General features: G+C 37.3%; 1 long non-coding RNA gene across 1 annotated transcript; it reads left to right on the top strand.

The window, feature by feature from the left end:
- Window positions 1–642: 642 nt before the first annotated feature.
- On the top strand, window positions 643–10,020 carry LOC118501065. Its single transcript, XR_004903636.1, has 3 exons — window positions 643–655; window positions 5,841–5,848; window positions 9,817–10,020. It is a non-coding gene; the product is annotated as an uncharacterized LOC118501065 (long non-coding RNA).
- The last annotated feature ends 13,766 nt before the right edge of the window (window positions 10,021–23,786 follow it).

Here is a 23,786-nt window from a genome sequence, read left to right as displayed (position 1 = left end):
TATTTAACCTAAATGTAAAAGAACTGGTTTTTTTTTTAACTGAGAGGATACCACGAATTAGTGTACGTTTTCTTAGGGGAGAGAGGAGAGCTTGCTGAAGTTGTAAGAACAAATTTCCCGACAGGGCCTGCACAACGGACTGTGTTCAGTTTTGTTTTGTTTTGTTTTGTTTGAGGTTTTATCACCATGTCAGTTCCCCAAACAAACTTGATAACCATGAAATTACCTAAGGAAAATGAAAGACCAGTCATTAATTAAGTATTTTCTTATCAGCTCTAACAGAACTCAGTATAATAATAATGGCTATGGGGAAAGAAACCAATGGGAAATACCAAACATAATTGCCCCGAAGTCCGTGAGCACCTAATCAGTGTACATTTAATCAGTAACAAAGAGAACTACCTCATGTTTCACTAAACTGATAAGATAGATGTAAACCGTGTAAATCCAAATTTTAGGTTAGCTATGAATATTATTCAGTGATGCTGCATTTAATCTTGAAATCTTTAAGTTTTTTGGAGTTCTATCAGTTTTTGTGTGTTTATGAGACTGAAATACTAAATCTGGGAATGGGATTCAGATTTTCAGAGGTCAGCTCAAGCTCTGGGTATCAGCGTCTGAATGTCAGTGAGCAACACAATGAAAACTCAGTGTTGTGGAGAACAACATTGTAAGTAATTTAAGTTTTAACTTGATTTTATTATAAAGAGAATATCTTCATTTTGTTTATATTAGTTTGCTATTCTGCTCTAAAAGGTCTGTTTTAAGCCACAACACATATTGTGGCTTAAAACAATATAAAGTTATTTTCTCACAGTTCTAGAGTTCAGGATTCTAAAATTTTGCTTGATGTGAGAATGGTTGTGTTCCTTCTGGAGACTTCAAGAGAGAGGCTAGTTCCCTGCTTTTTGTAGTTTCTTGAGACCACTTGCAGTATTTGGTTAGTAGCTCCTTCCTCTATCTTCAAAGCACTTTCTTCCAAGGACTTGTGGGGTTTCACTGGGTCCACCTGGTTTATCCAGGATAATCACTGCATTGGAAGGCCCTTAGCTTAATTATATCTGCAATGTCCCTTTCCCCACATAAGAGAACATACTGAATAGTTCAAAACTTTTGCATGTGAATATCTCTTTTTGGTGAGGTACATCATTCTGTCTATCAAAATGTTTAATGCTAAACAGGTAATTTTTATTTAGAAAGATTCTTGATAATTACTTATATATCTCAATGCCTAAAGCACCTACCATGAAATATATTTAATAAATTATTCAAAGTCCCTGCAGATTGAATCAATTGTATGTATTTCACTTAATTGCTATAGAATGTGCTAGTAAATCAGGAATACCAGTTGATTTGCCAGAATACAATGAAGATACCCACCCCAAATCTTGCTTTCAAGTTTCATTTGCCTATTTTGTTGCCATTTGCAGAATGTTGACTCATTCTTCAGATATGTATTGAGGATCAGTTGGCATGGAAAAATCACCACGTTAAAAACAATGATATAACACATATTCTTTTTAGCAAAGAAAGGTATACTGTTTGAGGTGGGGGAATTGTCTATATTTAGACACACAAATACCATTATAAGTTGTTACCCAACAAAAACATTTAAAAGGAAGTATCTTTTCGTAGAGAAACAAGCAGTACAAATAGTACAGACCGGAAGTTTAGGAAAAGAGAATCTGTTGCTGAGGAGGGTTTGTGAGAGCTCTGTGGCCGCAGGGCATGTCTGTGGGAGTCTGCCCAGAGGGGCGGGGTGATCTGGCTGTGCCTGGAACCGGCAGGAGACTCCCAGGTGCAGGTCGCCACGGGGAGAGGCAGCCCCAATCATGGGATGGCAGGCCCCTTAACTGAATTGGGTGGTTCCAAAGAGGATTGAGAAATAGTTAAAACACTAAGGTTTGACTTGACTGGAAAATGTCTTTTTTTTTTTTTAAAGATTTTATTTATTTATTTTTTAGAAAGGGAAGGGAGGGAGAAAGAGAGAGAGAGAAACATCAATGTGCGGTTGCTGGGGATCATGGCCTGCAACCCAGGCATGTACCCTGACTGGGAATCGAACCTGCGACACTTTGGTTCGCAGCCCGTGCTCAGTCCACTGAGCTACACCAGCCAGGGCCTGAAAATGTCTTTTATAAAATGATTATTTAATTGTATTTTTTTCCATTACCATATAGTCCTCTTATACTGCCCTGCCCCGCCCCCCCCCCATCACCACACTGTTGTAGGTGTCCATGAAACACGTTCCTTTTAGTTCAATTTTTCCAGGACAGATACAGATTTCGGATATTACTAATTAGATAATCAATAAAGATAACAATAGAGGCGAAAGAAACATAAGGTGAAACAAGAGGCCAGTTAGCAAGATGTTTACCTTTTGAATGTTGCTAGCTGGGTGAGCGTGGCCATGGCTCCTGTCCTTTCTGCATCTCCGTATTTCAAGTGGAAACAAGTACTGCCTCCATGACTACAAAACAAGGCTCACCCATCCCATTCTCGTGTTCTTTGGAGGATTATCTGGGATCATACATGTTGAAATGCTTGTAAAGCAGCATAAAATTAAAGGTCTTTATTAAAGTAGTAAGTAGAGGATTAGTGCCCTAACGTAAGCAAATCTTCATTGCTAAGATGACTGTTCACAGAAATGCACCCTAAGTTAGGACAATCATCTTTCAGCCCTAGGGAACATGTGAACAAGTACATCAGAAGAGAAAGGGGAGAGAGAGATGAGACAGAGAGCTCATTCATTTCCTTTTCTTCTTATAGTGCTATGAAACAGTAAATTGTTTTATCCCTCAGTTTAAGAAAACAGACAAATAAAACAAAAACAGGTAAAGACATATATGCTAACGAACCAGACTTGTACAGTGAGTTCTCTTCATTTGATTCAGGTCTCCTCAGTCTGGTATCCTTATTCAAAACTATTTTAACACCAAAGATATATATGCTTTCAATATGTTCTCTTCAGTATTGTCTCTCCTATCCCCCATTCAAAAGGATAATAAAGAACAGACTCTATTATATGCAGATATCAATGGATACATTTTACATTCCACCAGCTTCAAGAGGTAACACTTAAGAGTTCATGTCTACCAGAACAAAATTTAGATTTATAGAGCTGTTCTTGTGGGAACCCTTGAGTGGAAACGTTCCTTCATTAAAAAAAGGAATGTGATCAGCACATTGGAATGTCAATTTCTTAGACACAAGGGTTCCCTTACAGTATTTTAATAGACCTTGACTTCAGGGTTCCCTTAGTTTAAGAGTTTGTCAGGCATCAACACAGTTTTAGGCCTTTCCAATAAGCCCATAAACAGATAAGAAAATATTAACAAGGTGCAAGAGATTGCATTTAGTTTAGATTTTTGAAACAACCTAAAATGTAACAGCATTAAACTAGGCACAATTTAAATTTCTGAGTGGCAAAAAGCTCCTTTGAGATGGTTCTCTGGTTGTACTTCTACCCACCCCATGCCGGACCACAGGCAGTCATGCTCATCCTTAGAGCCACACACGTATCATGGCCCTTGGTGAGGGCAGCACAGCTTCCTCCTGGAACATTAGTAAAGACTGTTTGTCTTAGAAAATGAGAAACTGAATAGTTTTCATGGTTGTTTCCAAAGATCATTGTCGATCTTGATTCCAGTCCTGGATCAACTGCTCTTTAGTTGTTTGACTCTTGATGAGGCATGAGATATTTAGCATTACCAGGTGCAGCAGACATGATAAGGCAATTGACAGTGATTTGAAAGCTGTCTAATCACCAGCATCAGTTGCTCCTATTTATAATGGTGTTGGTAATAGCCTAGTTTAGCAATACATTTCATCCATTCACCACACACATATAAGAGAGAGTGAGGGGCGGGAGGAGGGGGATGCAGAGGCCCTCCTTGATTAGGTCATAAAAACTGTTTTGTTTTTATTGGATATTAAAAGTCAGGAAGCTGAGGGTTCAAGAGTTATGCCTCAGCTACCTCATTTAAAAAAAGAAATGCATGAAAGTTATGAGAAATTGTCACGATAGTTAAGATAAATATGAAATAGCACAATAAGGTAAAATAGTGCTATATATAAAATGCACTCTTATTATTAAATATATAAAATTTTTGTGAAAATATTTATAACAAGCCAACTCAACATAGGTTAGCCACTGCGCATTCCATAAAGCATAATGAAAAATGATTTGCCTAGAAGGATCTATTTGCTAACCCTTGGGATCGCTTTCCCTGAGTGCTAGCAGAGCAGTTTTAAACCAGAAAAGGGACTTATCTGAGGAGCTCTTGTACATAATCTAGCAGAGCAGGAAATCCGTGCCCAGTCCTCCTGGAGAGTCTCTACTCTAATAAGTGACCCAAAAGGCTGTCCTTATGTCTTAGCATCTATTCCTTACAACACTAACACCTCTACTGGGGTTTCTGTTTGAGCTAGAACAAAATATTATTTCTGTGAAAATACTTCTTTATAATCATTAGTACCATTTCTGGAGCACAGCACATGCTCCTGGGTCATTTACACGTGCTGTTCTATGGGCCTGGGCATCCTCTTCCCCCCATTCCTCTCCTTTTCCCAGTAAACATCTACACACTTAGTTGTTAACTTACTTATTCATTCTTTTACCTATGACATTCAAAAAAATGTACTGGGAGTGATGAGACAAATTGGCAGGCTTCCTGACGTGGGTCCCACTAGAAGCCCTGTTGCTCTGGGCAAATTCCTGAGCCCCCAGTCTATGTCAGAACTTCCGGTGAAAGATTTCCTGAACTCCTGTACGTCTTCGCCATTGCACATTTTCAATTCATAGGCCTTCCCCAGCTAGAGGTAAGTTCCTAGGGCCGGAGCCTATCTATCAAATGTGTTACTTTATTCTCAGTTCCTTGTGTGTACATTATACAACATCTGTACTCAGCAAAGAGTTCCTGAATAAATATATACACACAGTTTACCTATAACATTGTATTGAATTCAAAAAATTATTCTGTAAGGCAGATGGAGTGATGCCCATTTTATATACGAAGAAGCAGAAGAAAGAACGCATATAAATTGCTCACGGTTACATAACAAGTACCACGAAGAGAGCTTTGCCTCACTGCCGGAATGTCTGACTCCAAGCGCTGGGTGTTCCTTTCTTTTGTTCCACCGTAAGAACAGTTCCTTTGTACCAGAACTGGAAATTTAAAATAAAAATGGGATAAGTGAATACTTGTTTTACATACAATTTATAAAGACTCCGGTTATATAAAAAGTGGTGTTGTTATATTAATAAATTTAAGGTTTCTCTAACAACATTTGTAAGTTGTATCTAATAATCAATGTGTTCTCTGTTTTCTTTTTTTCTTTTTATCATCACTTTATCTTTTATATTCAGTACTTAGCAGTAAATAGTGATTAGTTTTAACAGATAAGGTTAACATTCTCACTGGCTTTTTGAACCTTAGCTGTCAGTTCCATATTTTTCTTGTCTTTTCTCTCTAAATTTTTAATTGTATTTTTTTCAAAAGTCAACCAACGAGTGGAGTTTCTTTAACTCATCTACCTAAACAATAGAAGTTTGAGGGGAGTAATCACGTAAGGACAGAAGTCTGATGAAAAATGATTTAATAAGTTCTATTATGTGCTTACTCTAGGCAAGGCTTCAACTCATTTAATTCTGACAAAACTTTTGGGAAGTGGGTATTATTTTATTTGCATCTTACCTGTAGGGGGGAAATGAAGCTTGGAGATATTCTATGACTTGCTCAAGATGAAACCTCTATGCAGTGGTAGAACAAGATTTATCGGACAGCAGGGGCTGAATTTTTAACAATGCCAAGGATAGTTTCTTGCTAGACCTCTATAAGCATTAAAAGTCAAGACATTTTATCTTCAAAAGGCACCAGAATTTTGTTACTTCATTATACATTGTTATTTGCTTATTATATAAAAGTAATTTCCTATTTCTTCTCAAATCTTAGATCACAATTATTGACTCAAGAAGGTGTGGCATGTTAGAGTCCCTGCCCTGTCCCCATCACACACACCACACCCAGTTCGAAATGGACAGCTTTAAAACAGTCCTTCGGATACGATTTGGCTCAGCAGAGGTTTGGACTAGAGCTAGAGATGAAAAGCACAGGATGCGTAAGAAAGGGAAAGCAAAGGATTAGGGTGCTCTCATAGCCTCAGGTCATTCTCTGGAAAATTTTTCCTTTTTACTCTCTACTAGGTGGGGAGGATACAGGGAAGAAAGAAGAGCAGGGAGAAAATGAATGAATGGGAACATTCCGGAGCATATGCTTATCATCGTTCCTGAGCCAAGACCATAAATAAAGAACTACTTTCCCTTCCCTCCAAGTCATCCATATCACATTATGTTCTACTTGCTTTGGTTGTAGGGCGTATTGCTTGCTGCACACATTTGATTTATGATTCAGAACTCGATGATGAATCAAGAAAATATTATTTTGCCTGAGGTTGCCGTGGCAGCTTTGAACATTCACTCCAGACAAGCATGACTTTTGTCCGTCTTCCATGCTGGTGCATTTAACGACATGTGCAGTGTAGTGAGTAGAGGATGAAAAGAAGAGGGAGCCATGTGGTGTGCGGAGACCATGCCCATCACAGCAGGAGAAGAAATGACAAAGATGGCTTTGTCTGGTTTTGTTTAAAGAATTTTGCTTTGAGGATAGTGGCATTTTGCTGTCACTATGAGATAAATTTCTTTGAAAAAAATAATTTCTGCTGCAGAACAGTTCTCAAGGTGATCTGGTAGGCTTAGGATTTAAACCAGAAGTGTCAGCTGCAGAAATGAGTGTGGAGGAGAATAGTGTTGCCTCCCGAGAAGAGAGCTCAGGGTTCTAAAAATAAAGTTGGGGCTTTTGATGTTTGGCACCATTTTCTCAAAGAAACTGTGTTCAAGTGCAGTTTAGACCTGAGCACTATTCCAGGTATGGAGATGGATTTTCGATTCTCTATTCAATAGTAACAACCCAGTCAAATGAATTCTTCCCATTCTGAGGCTGAGAAGGCATCAGGACTTGTCCAAGTTTCTGGAAGAAGAGGGAGAATTTCGCTTTTTGGCATGGGTGTTGGGGGAGGGTTAGAAATATTCAAAATAACCTGTCCTTGGAATGAAAACAGCTGAAAATCAGTCTGGAAATTTTTGTAGGAGGCTGCTCGTGACATGAGATTCCTAAGTGACGCAGTTGCTTTGTCACCCCAGTAGCCTTCAAGCAAGGGGCTGTTTTGATTCCCATTTTACAAGTAAGAAAACGGAGCCTTAGAAAGATGGTTGTTCTTTTTTTCTCCTAATGTTCAAAAATTAAAAGTTGTCACAGATCCTGAGTTCTTATGAGGGATTTCCCAGATATCCATTGAGGTTCTAAATTTTCTTGACGTTTTCATACTCGGCTACACTTGGAGAACTCTGGATTAAACAAAAAAGGGTTTTCTCTGTTGCAAGACTCCACATTGTGAATTCCAAGAGTAGGGTATAATGAGACACAAGTGGTAGCTAAGTGTAACCATTAGTTCCTTTCCTTGTCTTAAACTGAACACATGGCAAAGGATAATGTCATCTAGTAGAGAGGACTAGTGGGGGAAATAGATATTTAATGACCTTTGAGACTCCCCATTTAAATTTACTATGTGCATTCATGAAGGTGCTCAGTGACTGGGGAACAGCGCTGGCTTCCAACCAAACTGCCTACGTTCAACGCTCAGCCCTGCCATCTGCCAGCTGTGTAACCTCAGCTCAGTCACTGAACTTCTGTGCGCTTCAGTTTCCTCATCTGTCAGGTGGAGACAATAATAGTGTTTGCCTCATAGGAGTGTTATGAGGATTACGTGAGTGAATATTCCTAAAGTATTTAGAATAGTTTCCAGTACAGAGTAACCTCCATGTATGTATTTAGTAAATAAACTGCAGAATTTGGCCTTGCTGATCTGTTATGTATTTAAGAAAAAGTCAGAAGTTCATCTAGAGGAATTCTATATTTGAATGAATCATAACACCATGGTAAATAGCAATTGGATGTTCAAAGGTTTGATAATAACTTCTTTGGTACTTTGCATAAATTTCTAGATTTTCTTAAGTCCAAGAACACAGGTTTGAAATTCAGAAAGGATTGATTCTGCATGCTGTCACTTAGAAAGCCAAAGAAAATTACCTAAGCTTCAGTGAGTTTTGGATTTCTCACCTGTTCATCAGAAATGATTCATGTCTGGTATTTAGTCATGTTCATTAGTGCATTTCAGATAATGCATGTACAAATTCTGATTCACAGGAGGCATTTGATAAATTGTAGGTACTCTTTTTTTGTCCCTTTATTATTGCTTACAACATTATTGCTGTTGTTTTAAGTATGATGAACTTGGCAATTCACTGGCCTATTATAATACTAATCTTATATACTTAGTAATAAATATTTTTTAAAGAAACTGTGTAAACAGCAACATAATTGTCAATAAACTTATTCTATGAAAATATATGAAATGGGATACCAATTATAGATAAGAATTTAAAGAACAATAATTGTGTGTGTCTTAATAAGTTCCTAACAACTTAATTTTCAATTTTCATCTAGCTGAATGCAAACTTTCTATATTATTTTCAATTTTTTTAAAATTTTCTCTTTTAGTTCAAGCCTTGGTAGTTTTCATCTGCTAACAGCTAGTAAAGCTTTTAGCTGATTTATTGATATTTTAAAATATCTTAACTAAATTGCTTGATTTTAAGAGTTATCTATTTAAGCTAACCGATGCTACTTTGGGATGCCTCTGCCCTCCCTTTAGTTCCTACCTACCATATTTTCCTGTGTATAATGTGCACTTTTTTGCCCAACTTTTTGAGGGAAAAATAAGGATGTGCATTATACATGTGTAGTACTAATTCTATATCTATATAAATGTTTTTAATTCTTTTTCTTGTGCTTATGCATTAAAAGTATAACTCTAGAAAGCAATAATGATATCCATATGCAAATTAATACCCTGGAATATGATCATCAGTTTTGTTGAATTTACGATGAACTTTCAGTGAAAGCAGTTTTGGCCAAGAATCCAGTGAAAGGAAATGAAGGGTGATGTATTATTGTCCACAGAGTGAGACAGAGGAGGCCGATTGTTATCTGCTTGATAAGACAGGGGATGTCGACTCTATGACCACAGGGTGAACAGCACGACAGTTCTCTTCACACACTTTAGGTGGGAGAAGTTTTTGGAAATCCCTTGGAAAATATTGAAACAGTGTTCACACAGTGCAAGCTTTGGCCTAAAAGTTATTCAATGTGCTAGAAAGCATTGCAACAGAGCTGCTGAGAGACTCTCTGGACCTCCTCCCACAGCAAGTGTCAGTAGATTTCGGGCAGCAGAAGAAAAGCTCCTTCAGATGCCAGGACAGAAGAAGGCAATGCGAGGGAAGCCTCTGACGTGGCCGGAGGTGGAGCAGGAGGTGAAGACCTGTTTCTGGAGCAGTGTCCAACTGGGACCTCTGTTTTGACCAAGATGGCACAAGAAGAAGGTGAAAGGATTGCATGAGAAGAAAAACTTTGATGATTTCTCAGGGACACCTAAGTGCCGCTTTAACTCTATGAAGAGAGAAGGTTTGAGTATGAGGACATGAACGAAACTTGCCTAAAAACTTCCAGCAGGCTATGAGAATCAAGTTTTGGAATTTCATCCTTATGTTATCTGTCTTTGAAAAACTACAACTCTGAGCTGTCCCAAATTGCTGGCATGGATGAGGTCCCACTCACACTGATGTGCCATCCAACAGAACTGTGGGCATCAAAGGAGCTAAGACAGTGGCTGTTAGTGGCCACAACTAGTGGTTGTGAGAAAACACATTTCACTATTGTTCTAGCCTGTTGTGCAGATGGGACAAAGCTACCACCTATGGTCATCTTTAAAAGAAAAATGTTTACAAAAGAAAAGATTCCAAATGGAGATATTGTCCACGTGCATGAAAAAGGATGGATGAATGAAGAAGGCATGAAAATATGGTTTAACAAAGTCTGGTCACAAAGGCCTGGAGGGTTACTTGAAAAACCAGCTTTACTTGTTTTTGATCACTTCAGAGACCACGTGACACAAAGCCCAAAAGCAATCGCAGTGGACTTGAAAACCCAACTTGCTGTGATACCTGGTGGGCTAATCAGTCAACTACAACCTCTTGATGTGTCAGTAAACAAGCCCTTTAAGGCCTTAATGAAGAAAGAGTGGACGTCATGCTTGCAGTCGGCTGGTAGTGATTTAGCACCTACAGGCAGGATCAAGAAAGCATCTATCACGCAGGTTTGTGATTGGATCCTAAGATTATGGAACAGCGTCAAGAAGGAAGTGGTTGTGAAATCATTTAAAAGATGCAGCATCAGCAATACTGTGGATGGAACTAAGGACAATGAAATTTACTGGAATGAGGAAAGTGACTCTTTAGAAGATACTGGTGATGTAGAAATTGAAGAAGATGATACTTCAGATATTGTCAATGGCAAAGATTCTTGGCCTTCTATGATACATAAATATTGTAAATTTGTTACTGGTACATAAAATTTCTTGTACCATAATATGTTCAAAGTTAAATGCTAAAATTCCTTTATAATATAAAAAGAAGAATCTAAATATAAATACATGAATGAATGAATGAATTAAAAAATCAAAACAAAAGATTTTTTTTCTGAAAGTTTGGACCAAAAATGTGGGTGTGCATTATACATGGCAGAATACAGAATTTAAATTAAATTTTACCTCTCCAGTAAGAAGAGAGTGTATTGTTAGTTCACGTCAAATCCCATTACTGGGTTTTGTATATGATGAAGCAGGAGTTCTTTGCATAGCAGTGCCATATGTCACATCTGTCCACTGGCGACTCGACTCTAGAGGGTGGCATTCAGCAGAAATCTGGAGTGTTGTAAGGTAGATTGTTTGGTAGCATGGGATGCGCCAAAGGAAACTGGTCTGTGCGCTGGAGGACTGGGCTCTGTGTTTGCCAGATCACTTCCTGTCTCTGGACTGAGGTTCTTCCCCTGCTGGGGAGGAGGCTGCGCTCAGTGACCTGCGGCAGCTCTTGCAGTCAGGTCTTCTTTAACAGCTCCTTCAACTGGCTAACCAAACGCTCTCTTTCTCTGAAACAGGCTGCTCTGTTTTTAAGACAGTGTTATGAAAATCTTCATTTATTTATTTTGCATGAAAGGCACTTTATTTTAACTTTCATAGCTAATTCCAAACACAAAGTATGGGGAATTCTTTTAGATAATTTCATCACGTAAGAGTTTACAATATGCATCATGCGGTTGATCTCAGTGCATTCTGAGAAACTCCACACAAAGGCAAGTACGAACTCCAGCAACTGAGAGCATTCAACATATTAAAGCAACAGACTGGCCAGCTGACGTTTGCAACATATGGCTTATATTTAGCCCCATTCCCCGCAGCCCCCCTGGAGCTCACAAAGAGTTAAATCAAATTCCTACATGATAAATAAATTTGTTATAATACCAAAAAGCCATTACTTTAATAAATGTACTATCATATTCTGGGTAAACTTCTGAAGTTGTTATCTTAAATTCCTTCATAGTTAATTAAGTTTCTGAAAATCACTCATAACTACTAATTCATAATTTTGTTTTGACAGCTCTGTGTTTCAGCCCTTTGGTTTTAGATTTCTAAAGCAGGGGTTTCTGGTGGGACACGTACTTCAGCCACTAGTTCATGACCTGACCGATCCCTCAGGATGCCAAGACTAAGTCCCAGCTCTGTGATGTCCTTTTCAGTCCCCATACACTACCTCACCCGGCCCGCTCGCTTTGCAAGAGGATGCCTTTTTAGTTGGTCATGAGATAAATGGATAAAGAAATAAAGATAAATTAAAGCAAAAACTTTATCTAGAAAAATATTTCTGCATATTTTAGACTCCCAAGTTTCTGACATAAAATAATTAAAATTAGACCTGATTAGTTCCTCAGTTTTAATATTTAATTTAAAACTTATTTGATTTAAATATGCATTTAAATAGTTGCCTACATATATAGGCTGGAAAAAATTTACGTATTTACATACATTTGTATAAACATGCATTATATATAATTTTGATACAAAAACATATAACATATAATAATATTGATACAGTATTTATTTGTTCATCAGTATATAACTTATATAGCTAATATATATTTGCCAGCCAAGTATATAACCAATATATATTTTTGACACTGTAATTGTTTGCATTAAAGTTCTGTAGTGCCAGCATTTTCTATGTCACATAGAGTCCTCCCTTGGGAATGCCCAATTTTTATTCATATTTCAGTGTAGATATTTACTAAATTCTTTTCAAACTGTATACCATGGAAGCTTAATGTTCCGTGAACATTGTAGTCCTGTTAAATAATAATGCTTAAAACCCACCATCCTGTATGTTGTTTATCTTTTTGTTTGTTTGTTTTTCTGTCAAGAAGTAAGTTCTATTTCCTTTTCACTGTCTTCTCATTTCCATATTTATTATTCACTGTACAACATACTCCCTGCAATCTGGTTTTGCTTGGTTTCCCTGTTTCTGCAAGAGTTGCATTTGGTCAGCCTCAGGCACGTTTGACCCTCACTGGTAGCTCACGCCTTTGAGTCTCTGTTCTCCCCCACAGTGCAGCCAATTGTCTCTCTTCCTTCTTTTGACATTTGCTTTAGTCACAGACCAGCACTACATATATCCAAGCATCTGATAATAGAGAACACTAGTAGCAAAATCAATGAAGTGCCATTATTAATTAATAAGAGCAAAAAGAGGGGGAGAAAAGTTGAGGAAAAATTACAACTACAATATTGGTTGACTAAGTAAAACCATTCAGCCTTTCATTTATTTACTCTGAAATGGAAACTGCCTTAATCATTTTATCTACTAGAACTAACTCTATATCTAAGTATTCACAGAGTTCAAATTGTTATTAGCTCTTAAATATTCAGTGAGAGGCTTAAAAATTAAAGGAGTACTTGGCTGCCTTTCCACTTTTTACTTAATTGCAGTATCATTTAATTTTCCAGTATTTAAACACAATCAAATCATGACAAAAATAAGCCTCCAACTTCCCTATTCAGCCTGTGCTTTAAATGAAGTTCAATTTCTGCTGGACTCTGTCTTTGATCTATTGTACCCACATGTGATATGTCAGTTTGTTAAAATTAACTCCAGTTTGGAAATATTAAAACTCAGGTTCTGTACTTGAAATGTACAAAAAGTTCATTTGAGAAATGAAAGTTCATATATTCTTGAATATATACATAAGTGTAAATCATACACTGCATGTTGCAGGTACTGCACATATTCAGGCCTATTTCACTGAACAAAAAAGTCTTGTAAACTTAAAATTGAAAATCCAAGGGTCACTTTTGCCTCAATAACTTTTATAATTCAAGGAACTGAGGGAACAGTACATAAATCCTGTAAACTCAGTGCCACAGAACCTTCTTCCCACTGCTTCACAATGTCAGCCTATCAGAAGAATATCCCTGCTATAGAACGTTCATTTATGCAACTATGTCATTTAGTACGTGAAATGTACTAGGACATTCATAGCATTTAATCACTTTGAAAATATCACTCCCACACCATCAGGCCCTCAAGTGCCTTGAAAATTCAGCCTCAACCTGAGTATCTTACATATTCTTCTTGCCTTCCACAACTAATTTATATTTTATAAAAGCTTTAACTTTTTAAAACCTGTTTTATTGTACTTACTAAAATGCAATTAAGTGTGTAGGAAGAAACAGATATACTTTTATGGGAAACTGAAGTGTGAAAGACAAATGATATTTTAAAATTTTTTTTTGAAAATAGGATAACAAAGAATATAAAGTCTGTCAAGAAAAATATATAAAGATGTTTGATAAATACGTTTATATAGAGGATGAAAAATTAATAACTGGATACTGACAAATAATTACTTGGTTGATTCTTCTATGTTGTGGCAAAAAAACTGGCTTGAGGCCTCTGCCCCCTTTGAAAATAGATGACTCCTTGCTGGAGTCCACTAGACTACATTAACGTGTTGAAATCGATGCTTGTGTTTTAGTAATGAGATAAGTTGGCAAAACCCACTGATAATTATGGTTTACACATGAAATCGTCATTTGCTAGCACTTTTTTCCCTTGACATGCCAATTTAGAGAAAGGTATTTGCTCCCAAAATTGTTGCCACAAAGAGACCCCTGCCTGTGAAACTTGGCATGTTGAGACTTCTTACACAGGGCCTACTTGACTGTGGTGGGTAGGGTGATAATATGGGGGTGATAATTTATAGTTTTAATTTGAACATTTCACCTAAAATGTCATACAGGGTGCTTGAGTGTGGTATTGCTATGTTATAGAATTACGTGCTTATGATTTTGTAATAAAAGATTTTGTAATAAAACAAGGGCGTTACTTGTGCCGGACCCTGTATCTTAGCTCACCTGTCAGGAGGGAGACTGTTTCTGCCTCAGCACCTCTCTCAAGTAGCACAGTTTCCCCCATAATTCATCAATTTTAACCATACAGATCATGCACATTCTTATCAGTCTGAAAAGGCCCAAAGTTGTCCTAAAGTAGTGTTAGTACAGCCAGTCGGGATTAATATTTCCTTCCAGACAGGATTCCCAGAGTACCGTTGCCATACATTCCATGGGACAGAGATTCAGAATTTTCTCCCTGTGATGATTAAGAGACTTTTATGTCCCAAACTCAAATTTTCCATTGTCGCATGCTGTTGTCCAATATAGATTTTGTTTAAACACACACGCATACAATCTCTTTATTCACATTTCAAATATTCAGGAGCTTAAGCTCCTGTTGATTCTGCAAAACATGTTTGAAATTATTGTGATTATTTCTACCATTTATTTCCAGCCACGTATAAAAAAGGGGTCTGTGTTAAATTTTCATGTAGGGAATTTGCAGCTGTGAGGAGTTATGTAGTTTCCCAGAATATCTTGGTAAATCAGAAACCTAGCACAGATTGCTACTTCCTAATGTGGCTCCCTATAGTTATATGTCCCCAGAGAGGAGATCTGTGGGACTATTTGGGACACATTGAAAGAAAAGAGAGATTGAATTGCAACCAGAAACTGACTTGCTCCAGGAGACATCAAGTATCATATAGCCCTTACTGATAACGTATGGCAGTCTTCTCCATGACTTAATCTTTCCTACTCCACTTGCCATTTCCTGGTTACTAAGCAAAAACATCTCTCTATCGTCATGTGGTTTGTTAGGCCTAAAACTCCATTCGTATACATATATACAAGTAGATGTATATATTTCCTGTGTTGTAGCATACTTTTAATGTATGTAGTTGGTATGTTTTTGCTGATGAGATTTGATCTGTAGTGTATTAGATCAAGTAATATTTTACTGACATTCAATTATACCTTAAGGTCAGTCAACCCTATAAACATAATTTCAGTACATAGTTGGTGAACAGACCTGGTTTCAATCCCAGTTCTCACACTTAACTAGTTGTATAGCAGGGGTAAGAATTTCAGTTTCTATATAAGTGTGGAGAAAAATATATATCTGCTTTACTTCTATAACTCACTGGAAATATGGGTAAATGAAATATTTTAGATATTCTAATAATAGCACCTCACTTTTTCATTTTTGTTTCTTTTGGTTTTAAGCAATCCCTATTATGAAAAGATATGGACAGTTTAAAATTGCAAGTCTTGCTATGGCTGTTTATCCCACTCTTCCTCCTCCTTAACATGACATCTTGGAACAAAAGAAGGTTTATGGTTTCCATGGCATAGGGACCACCATGAGCCTGGGGTGGGTGGTTGTCGCTATTTCATGCTGGTGCTCGGGCCACACTTCACTGGCTTTATGGAGGCTGGTGTCCTTGAGGTAGGGTTGTTACAGAACAAACAAGGGGGGCCTGGGACGATATACTATTACTGAAAGAAGCCCCCAGGTCCGTTATGTCTGCCGCCAGAGGAAAGATGTCTCTCAATGCCAGAGATTTGTGAAAAGGAAAGGAAATGTTTATTTAATGCTATACAAACTTAAAGTAGGGACCTAATGTCTTCACCAAAAACCCTAAAGTCCCTTAAAGCACCCACAAACAGACACAGTCCTTCCTTCCTTCCCCCTTTGCCCAGTCCAGAGTACCGTGTCTCCTAAAGCTGCGGGGCTCCCTACTCTGGCATATGCACATGGTCCTCTCTCCCTGGGCCACGGGAGTCCCCACTCTGCCAGAGCCACGTGGTTCTCTCCCTCAGGGCAGCGAGAGTCTTCACTCTGCTAAAGCTGTGTGGTTCTCTCTTGCAGGGCTGCGCATAGTTCTCCTCCTCCAGGGCTGCGCATGGTCCTCCCCCCTCAAATGGCTACCGCGTCTCAGTTTAAATCCCAGCGCCAATCTTCCTCTGCAGCCCCATTTCCGGCTCTTCTCACAATTGGCTACAGCTGCCAGATTCTGGGCAGGTGTGGCCCTGTGGTGTGGAGCCAATTATCTCCAGGCTCTTCTGGATCTTATTACAGATCCCTTTTCGAGGCTCCCCTCTTGGCTGCACCCTGTTACAGGGTTAGTCTGTTCCCAACAATAAGCCTCCTAGTAGTGTACAGTAATAGCTCTGCCCTCCTGACCTAGTCAAAGCTCTATAGCTCTCCCTTGCTGCTGATTCATTCCTACTGAAGACAGGGACCTCCATAGCTTCCTGGACCATGACCAACACTCCAATTTCACCCCCAAAGTAGCCTGCTCAGTAGCCTTTAATGACTGAGATACTTTGTCCCTAAGGGGGATGTATAATTTTCCCAATGCTTATAAATTAATGTGTTGTAATAGATGATCATCTCACTAGTCCCATCTGTTTGCATAAAACTACAAACAAATCAAGTCAATTTAATTAGTCTCCCAATAACTGACTTAGAGAGGACTGAGCCTATGGTCTCCATTTTTTTTTCATTTAGAAATGGAACTGCAGAATTTAATATACTTCCCTCACATGGCATATGTGTGTATATGCACTGGAACAAAAGGAGATGTGCAGGGCTGGGGCGTTAACCTTTCCTTGACACACAGCTTAAGATTTTATCACTCTTGATTGAGACTGTATCCTATTATGGATAAGCAGCTTATACTCATTGAGTATAACAGCTTAGGGGATTTTTTGAGATAGTTCTGCTCAGGCCCATGTAAGTACTGACTCCATGAAATATCCTTCCTACACATACCATCCTAGACCCTGTAGGTTTAGCAACCACCTTTTTTTTTTAAAAGCGAGGGATATAAATGTGCTGAGCCATTGAAAATATACTTCATTTGCAAGGCAAATTTTGGGATAAGGCTGATTGAAATCTTGAAACACACAGAGGCTGTTGTCTGCTGAAGGTCCAAGGGGCGATGTGGAAGCTGCTGTCTGCAGGCAGCTTTACTTGAATGACAATGAAAGGGACACTAACAGGGTTCAAGGCTCCTAATGACATGAATTTGGTCTTCCTGTGAGAGACCACATCAGCATTTCTTACTAGTTAGCTCGGCCAGTGGTGATTTAGTCTGTGGGGACAGACAATTCTAGATCTTCATCTAGATTATCTTCTCCTTTATAACATTACTGGTAGGGGGATAGAGAATATAGCCACTAGAGGACAGTAGAGAGCCAGGAGCAGATGCAGAGGTGGCTTAACACATTGACACATTTGAGAGGGCGGTTGATACAGAAGAATCTGTGGCCAGTTACCTCACTCCTAAGCCAGGCTCCCACTTAAATGGAGAAAAGGAAAACATTTAAATGCTAACCACAAAAAAGTTTTAGGATGTAGTTCTCAGGTGTATCATGTTACTGGTATAGATTTTGAGATGCTAAACAGGACAAGCAATACAGACATGTGGAAATAATAAAGGCTTGGGAATCAGACAAATGATTTATTAAACAAACATTTATTGAATGCCCACTATACACCATGTACTCAGCTAGACTTTGTAAATAGATATAGTGAAGTTTAAGGAAGACAACTGCCATAATGAACAAGAATATTGAAGGCAAATACTCATGGAGGTAAAGACATGGTCTATATATAATTTTAGTACTAATTTAAAACCTGGGTAGAATTTTAGGCCTTCTGGGAAGGTATAACTCAAAATGATAACATTTAACAATAAATAGGAAGGAGAGAGGGGAAAAAACTAAGTGGAAAAAAGTAAACTGTTATGAAAGATAAAGAAGGAGAAAGTTATCAAGAAGTATACCTGAATCAATACTATAAAATGCATTCAGGACATAAGAAGGAGAGTTAAGGACAGTAAAACAGAGATGTGTAAAAATTCTGGATTTATCAATAATAATATTGGAAACCTTCCAGAAAATTGAATCAGTAAAATGGAAAGAACAAAAACAAGGGTATTTATTTTTTAAATTGAAAGTTGGAGGAGAGGAAATAAAAGTGACAGGTGAAGAGTATTCTTTCACAAGTTTGAAATTAAGAAGGAGGGAAATAAATAAGAGTCTAGAGGGGGTAACATTTTTAAAGGGAAAGAACAAACTTATGAAACTCAGATTCAGTCATTGGTAAGATGTGTGTTAAAAACTTCAAAAAATTCAACTTGAACTTGGTTTAGATACAACAATAGTTAAAACCAAAACCAAAACAGAAACACAAACATCTTTGTGTTTGGCGAGTGGGGGAGGAAAAGTAATTTTCCACTACCCTCCTAGGTTCTTGGCTGAGACTTCCCCCACCACTCCTGTGAGAGTAACAGGAGAAAAATAACAGAAGCTTAACAAGATGTGTATCTCCTATATACATGGGAGATACCACCTTAAATACCACCTCCAGCTAAAGACAAAAGAAGATGCTGGTGGGTGGGGCAGCCAGTGATGGTGCTTACCAGAAGAAGCACAGGAGCAAAAGAGAAAGGGTAAGGTTGTTACACAGATATAAGTTATTGTCTTCCCCATTGATGAGTTTTGAGAGATTTAGTCATCCTTCTCTTCCTGGTTCAGAGAGACTCATTAACAAATGGAAATTTCCCTTGTAAATGTAAATGTCTCTTACAAAAGGGTAACTTCTGCTCAGTTTTCCAATGTCTGCTGCTTCTTAAAATAGTTAGCTTAAAATAATTCTTATGCCAAAAGGCATATTTTGAAGTTGCAAATTCTGCCCCCCTTTGGGGAGCCCTGTATAACACATTTGAACCTTGTGCTCTAATCATCCCCATAGAATTATCTTATAATAAAGAATTTACCTTTGATAGCTCACTGGAAGGAGTTCTGGCTGTGTTAGTTTATGGTCATGACAAAAATTTCACGTGCTAATTATATTTGGTGAGTTGGATGTAGCCCAAGTACGAAATGTGTTCACAGAGTGCATTAGGTTCATTTCATTAGACTGCTAGGATATGTTATAATAATGATGTATTGCACTTATATACAAGCTTCTTAAGAGAACTGTAAGCACTATATCTTTCTTTGAAAGTTCTGCATACTTATTAACTCTTGCAATACCCTTGAGGAGGGAAGAGAGTAGATAAATTGGTTTTGTTCTTTCTGGCAAAGGTGCAAAGAAGCAATGTGTATTTATAGAGACAGAGCAGGACAGTACTGATGAGCTTAACCTGTACTTGTGAGACATAATTTGTCAGTGTGCCTAGTGTCTGCAGGAAGCATGATAACTTAGCCTGAAGAACGACCACATCTACTTAATTCATGGCAAGCTGTGGGGGAAAACAGTTCTGTGTGTATGACCTCTATAATATAAGTCTACATCATGGGAAAATCTAATGAAGTCGATGCTAAACAAATAAAGAGAGTGAAAAACTGGAGTGTTTAAGCCAGCACCTTAATACATCAATTTCCGTGCATATCTGTTTGCTAGACTTTGTAAAAAAGATGCAAAAAAGTCTTTGATTTCAACAAAGAACTGGCATAAAAGAAATATTTGAGATAAATTCTCATGGATGTTGTAAACCAAAATTAATTTTATTTTATTTTATTATTTATTTTTTAAGCTGAATTATTTATTTTTATTTTTATTTTTTTATTGTTGTTCAGTTACAGTTATCCCACCTTTTTCCCCATTGCTCTCCTCTACCCTGTTCCCTCCCACTCCCACAGGCAATATGCCCCATTGTCCTTGCCCATGAGCCCTCCATTCTTGCTCCTCTGTTTATCCCTTCCACTTCTTTCCCTCCTTATCCACCTCCCACCTCCCCTCTAGAATAAAAGACATTTATCTGAAAGAAAAGGAGCTGCAGCCTTGGGGACACAGATTCAGGTAGCAACCTGACTTGTGTTCCACTGAGACAAAACCACCTTTTACACTGAAAGTTCCCACCCGAGTTCTCAATTAGGTTTATTTTATGTAAATGAGGTGTACAAGTTGTGCAGGTCTGATTGGACAGGGCAGGCCTCAGTCCTTTGGCAGAAAGAGGAAACCAGGGTTTCCCTGCAGTAATTGACTCAGATGGCTGAATAAGCGGGACCTAGCATGGAAGGCTGAGTGAGTCTGAGGATCCTCTCAGGAGCATGTGAGAAGCCCTCGTCAGCAAATGGCCATTAGGCACTTATTATTCATAAAATTTTGGCCCTCACTTAATCATGGGGAGTCCATGTCACTTAACTAGAGGGAGTCCATCTCAGCAGATAAATTTGTTCTTGGGGTTCACATCAAATGAATGTTTCTTCTTGGGGTTTATAATATGAAGACATAGCTATACGTAATTTTAGTCCTAATTTGGACAAAGTAGAAGGTTAGGCTTTCTAACCTACTAATTGGAGTTAAGTAACCTAAATATTAAAGATTTACAGTTGTTAAATACACATTTACAAATAAATGTGTTGGTTTATTCCCAGAAGCACAGAGGGAAAGGTAGAAAAAACAATATTGTGATCAAATGGATTTGGCCGCTGTTATTTTTATCATCAATCTAAACGTTTATGTCGGGAAATATATTAAACATGTAGATTTTACATTCTGGCAAGGGTTGGAAGAAGAGAATTATATACAAAGAACTAAATTTCACACTCTTGGCAAATCAAGTAGGTATTTACTGTTAATTATTGTAAAGTAGCTTCAATAATGAGAAAGTCTCAATGTAATAATCAATCCACTGAAGCCAAGATGTTTAAGAATTCCTTTTCAAAAGCAAAATTCATCAGGCTTTATTTTAAGTAATTTTTTTAAATCAAACTTTGTAGTTCAATGAGAATACAGTTAACTTTATTGTAAAATCAATTTTATATCCTGTGTATATACACTATATTAAAATAGTCTTCTCTTAGATTAACTTTTTTCCTTTAAAATCAACTTTCCATACTTTGAGCATTATGTCAATATCATTTTAGATAAGTCTACACATATCCATTTCCATAACAGGGGCAATGATGAAAAAAGAGATGGTAACCATTAAATTTTAAACAAAAACAATGATTGTGAAATAAAGGAGTATCTTAAAAGTGAAACTAAACTATCCAAAAGAGAAACAAGGCTATTCTGTTAGAGAACTATTATCTCTTATCATCATTATCCTGATGTTATTTCATACATGGGATAAAACAATCATCTTTGTGTATTTCAGAATTTAATATTCTGTGCTTTAGGCTTTGATCTGATTCAATTATGACTTCCCTAATAGTATGAAATTGTGATAGGAATTTTTTAATTACTTTGTCAAAATTCAGATAATTAATATAAAACATCATTATTCAGAGCCTGTATATCCGATTACACTTCCTTAGAAACATAGTATATAGCAAATCATGTAAAGTGCAGCTGTTGAACCGGTGATGCTGACTATCATAATGGTCAAAACCACTGAGAAGTTTGGCCAGTAGATCTATGAAGATCTTTTTAAAAATGTGTGCATTCGAATTCTGACACTGTGTGTCTGACTCTGTGTGTGCCAATGTGTACTGACTTCATTGACACTTTTTGTTGGGTAAATATATAAAAAAATGGTTAAGCATATGCATCAACCAGATACAATGCTGATTCTTTAAACAAAAAAGAGTTCAGTCATTTCCTGGAAGCAAATCTTACTAGAACCAACCAAACTGCAAAAGTATATCATTCAGTTGCATCTTTGCATTAGTAGAAACATTTGCATTTTATGTAAATAGAAAAACAAGTCATATATTCACAGTAGAAAAGCTAAGTACTGTCTGCTAATGAGATACCTTTTGATTTAAATGTTTTTTAGGAGGCTCATCTCAATTAGTGACCATAATTTATTAAAATCTTCATAAATGTGAGAATTACAAACACAGAGTTTTAATTTTGTATATCTGATAAAAACAGACACTTTTATTTGGGAAATTATACTATGAGTTATAAACTACAAATGCAACTGGATTGATATTTATCAACCTACTTTAATTTTTTAAATATAATTTTTAAAAAGCACCTTTAAAATGTTAAAAATTCCTCTAGTTGACCAAAATGTTGAATTATTAGATTATTCCTGTGTGTAACAATTATACAATAAGATAAGTAGTCATCAGTACAGTATCATTAATACTGGTATGAAATACATCCCAGTATTAAATGTTATCAGTTATGAAATATACATTTACAAAAATGCTTGTGTTTATTTATTCCCAGGAGCTCAGGGAAGGTAGAAAAGGTAATACAGTGATTGAATAGATTTGGCAACTCTCATTCTTCCCGTCAGTCTAAATGCTTAATGATCTTAATTCATCCATGTATTTTCTTTTTTCAAAAGTCTCATGGTAAACACTGTGTCAGGTTCTCACAAGAACTCCTAGATTCTTCCAGGAGAGAAGATAACAACAGATATCTTGCAGACCCATGGCAGATTTCCTGTCTGTTATGACCACAAATAAAATCCAAAAACTAGATCTTAACCCTTTGCTCTTGCATAATCTTAATGAAACTCCACTTTGCAGGCACAGTGGTGGCCTGGAATGCCAGTAAATGCAGTGAAATTAGGTGGTCAGTGTGTGGGGGGGATTTAAATAATGCTTTTTAATAGGTAATGGGAGCTGCTGTCTCTATTTTGAGGGTTGAACTACTGATTGGTATGACTCAAATCAGCCTAACTCCTTGTACTATAATATAATGTATACGTTTATATAAACTGCGACTTTGGAATGCCAAGGAAAATGTTGTCCATCAGTCATCTGATTCAGAATGCCCTGCTCTGGACTGCACGAGGCCATTTCATTTTAATTAGTGCCATTTCAAATTATACCTCTATTTTCTTGAAGCAACTTTGCTACTTTTATGTTCAGTCAACTTTGAAGAATAGTCATTGCATTTCTTTCTATAACCTGAGTAAATGAAACTAACCATTTAAAAAGAGAAATGGGGAAGAAAATGGAATTCTCCAGTCCAGCGATATAAATGGAGACTCGTAATCTACGAAAGAAATATAAAGTACTAATGTAATTGAAGATATTTGAAGATATGTACCTTCTTTTCTTAAAGTGCAAACATTTCTTCATTCTTGGTCTACAATGTATAGTATTGACCAGACTCTTCATTCATTGCCTCTTTTCATGAATCAGATATTTACTGAATACCTACAATGTGCCAGGGACAAGAAATTTTTAAAAAAAGGATAAATGACTGATTTTCCTACTCTAATGGAGACTGAATTCAAGTCAAAGAAACATGATCATAAATATAACAATGAATGAAATTATATAGTGTGTTAGGGGTGCTAACTGCCTGTAGAATAAAGCAGAATGGAGAACACCTGGCGAGAGTGGGCGTCACAGTCTTACATATGCCGTCAGGCACACCTCACTGACAGGATGTTGAAATAAAGAGTTGAGAGAAGTGAGGGAGTGGCCTATGTGGATGTTTGGCAGGAAAGCATTACAGGCTC

Source organism: Phyllostomus discolor, chromosome 6, assembly GCF_004126475.2.
Source record: "Phyllostomus discolor isolate MPI-MPIP mPhyDis1 chromosome 6, mPhyDis1.pri.v3, whole genome shotgun sequence".
NCBI classification, from domain to species: Eukaryota; Metazoa; Chordata; class Mammalia; order Chiroptera; family Phyllostomidae; genus Phyllostomus; species Phyllostomus discolor.
This window is presented reverse-complemented; position numbering and strand designations above follow the sequence as displayed.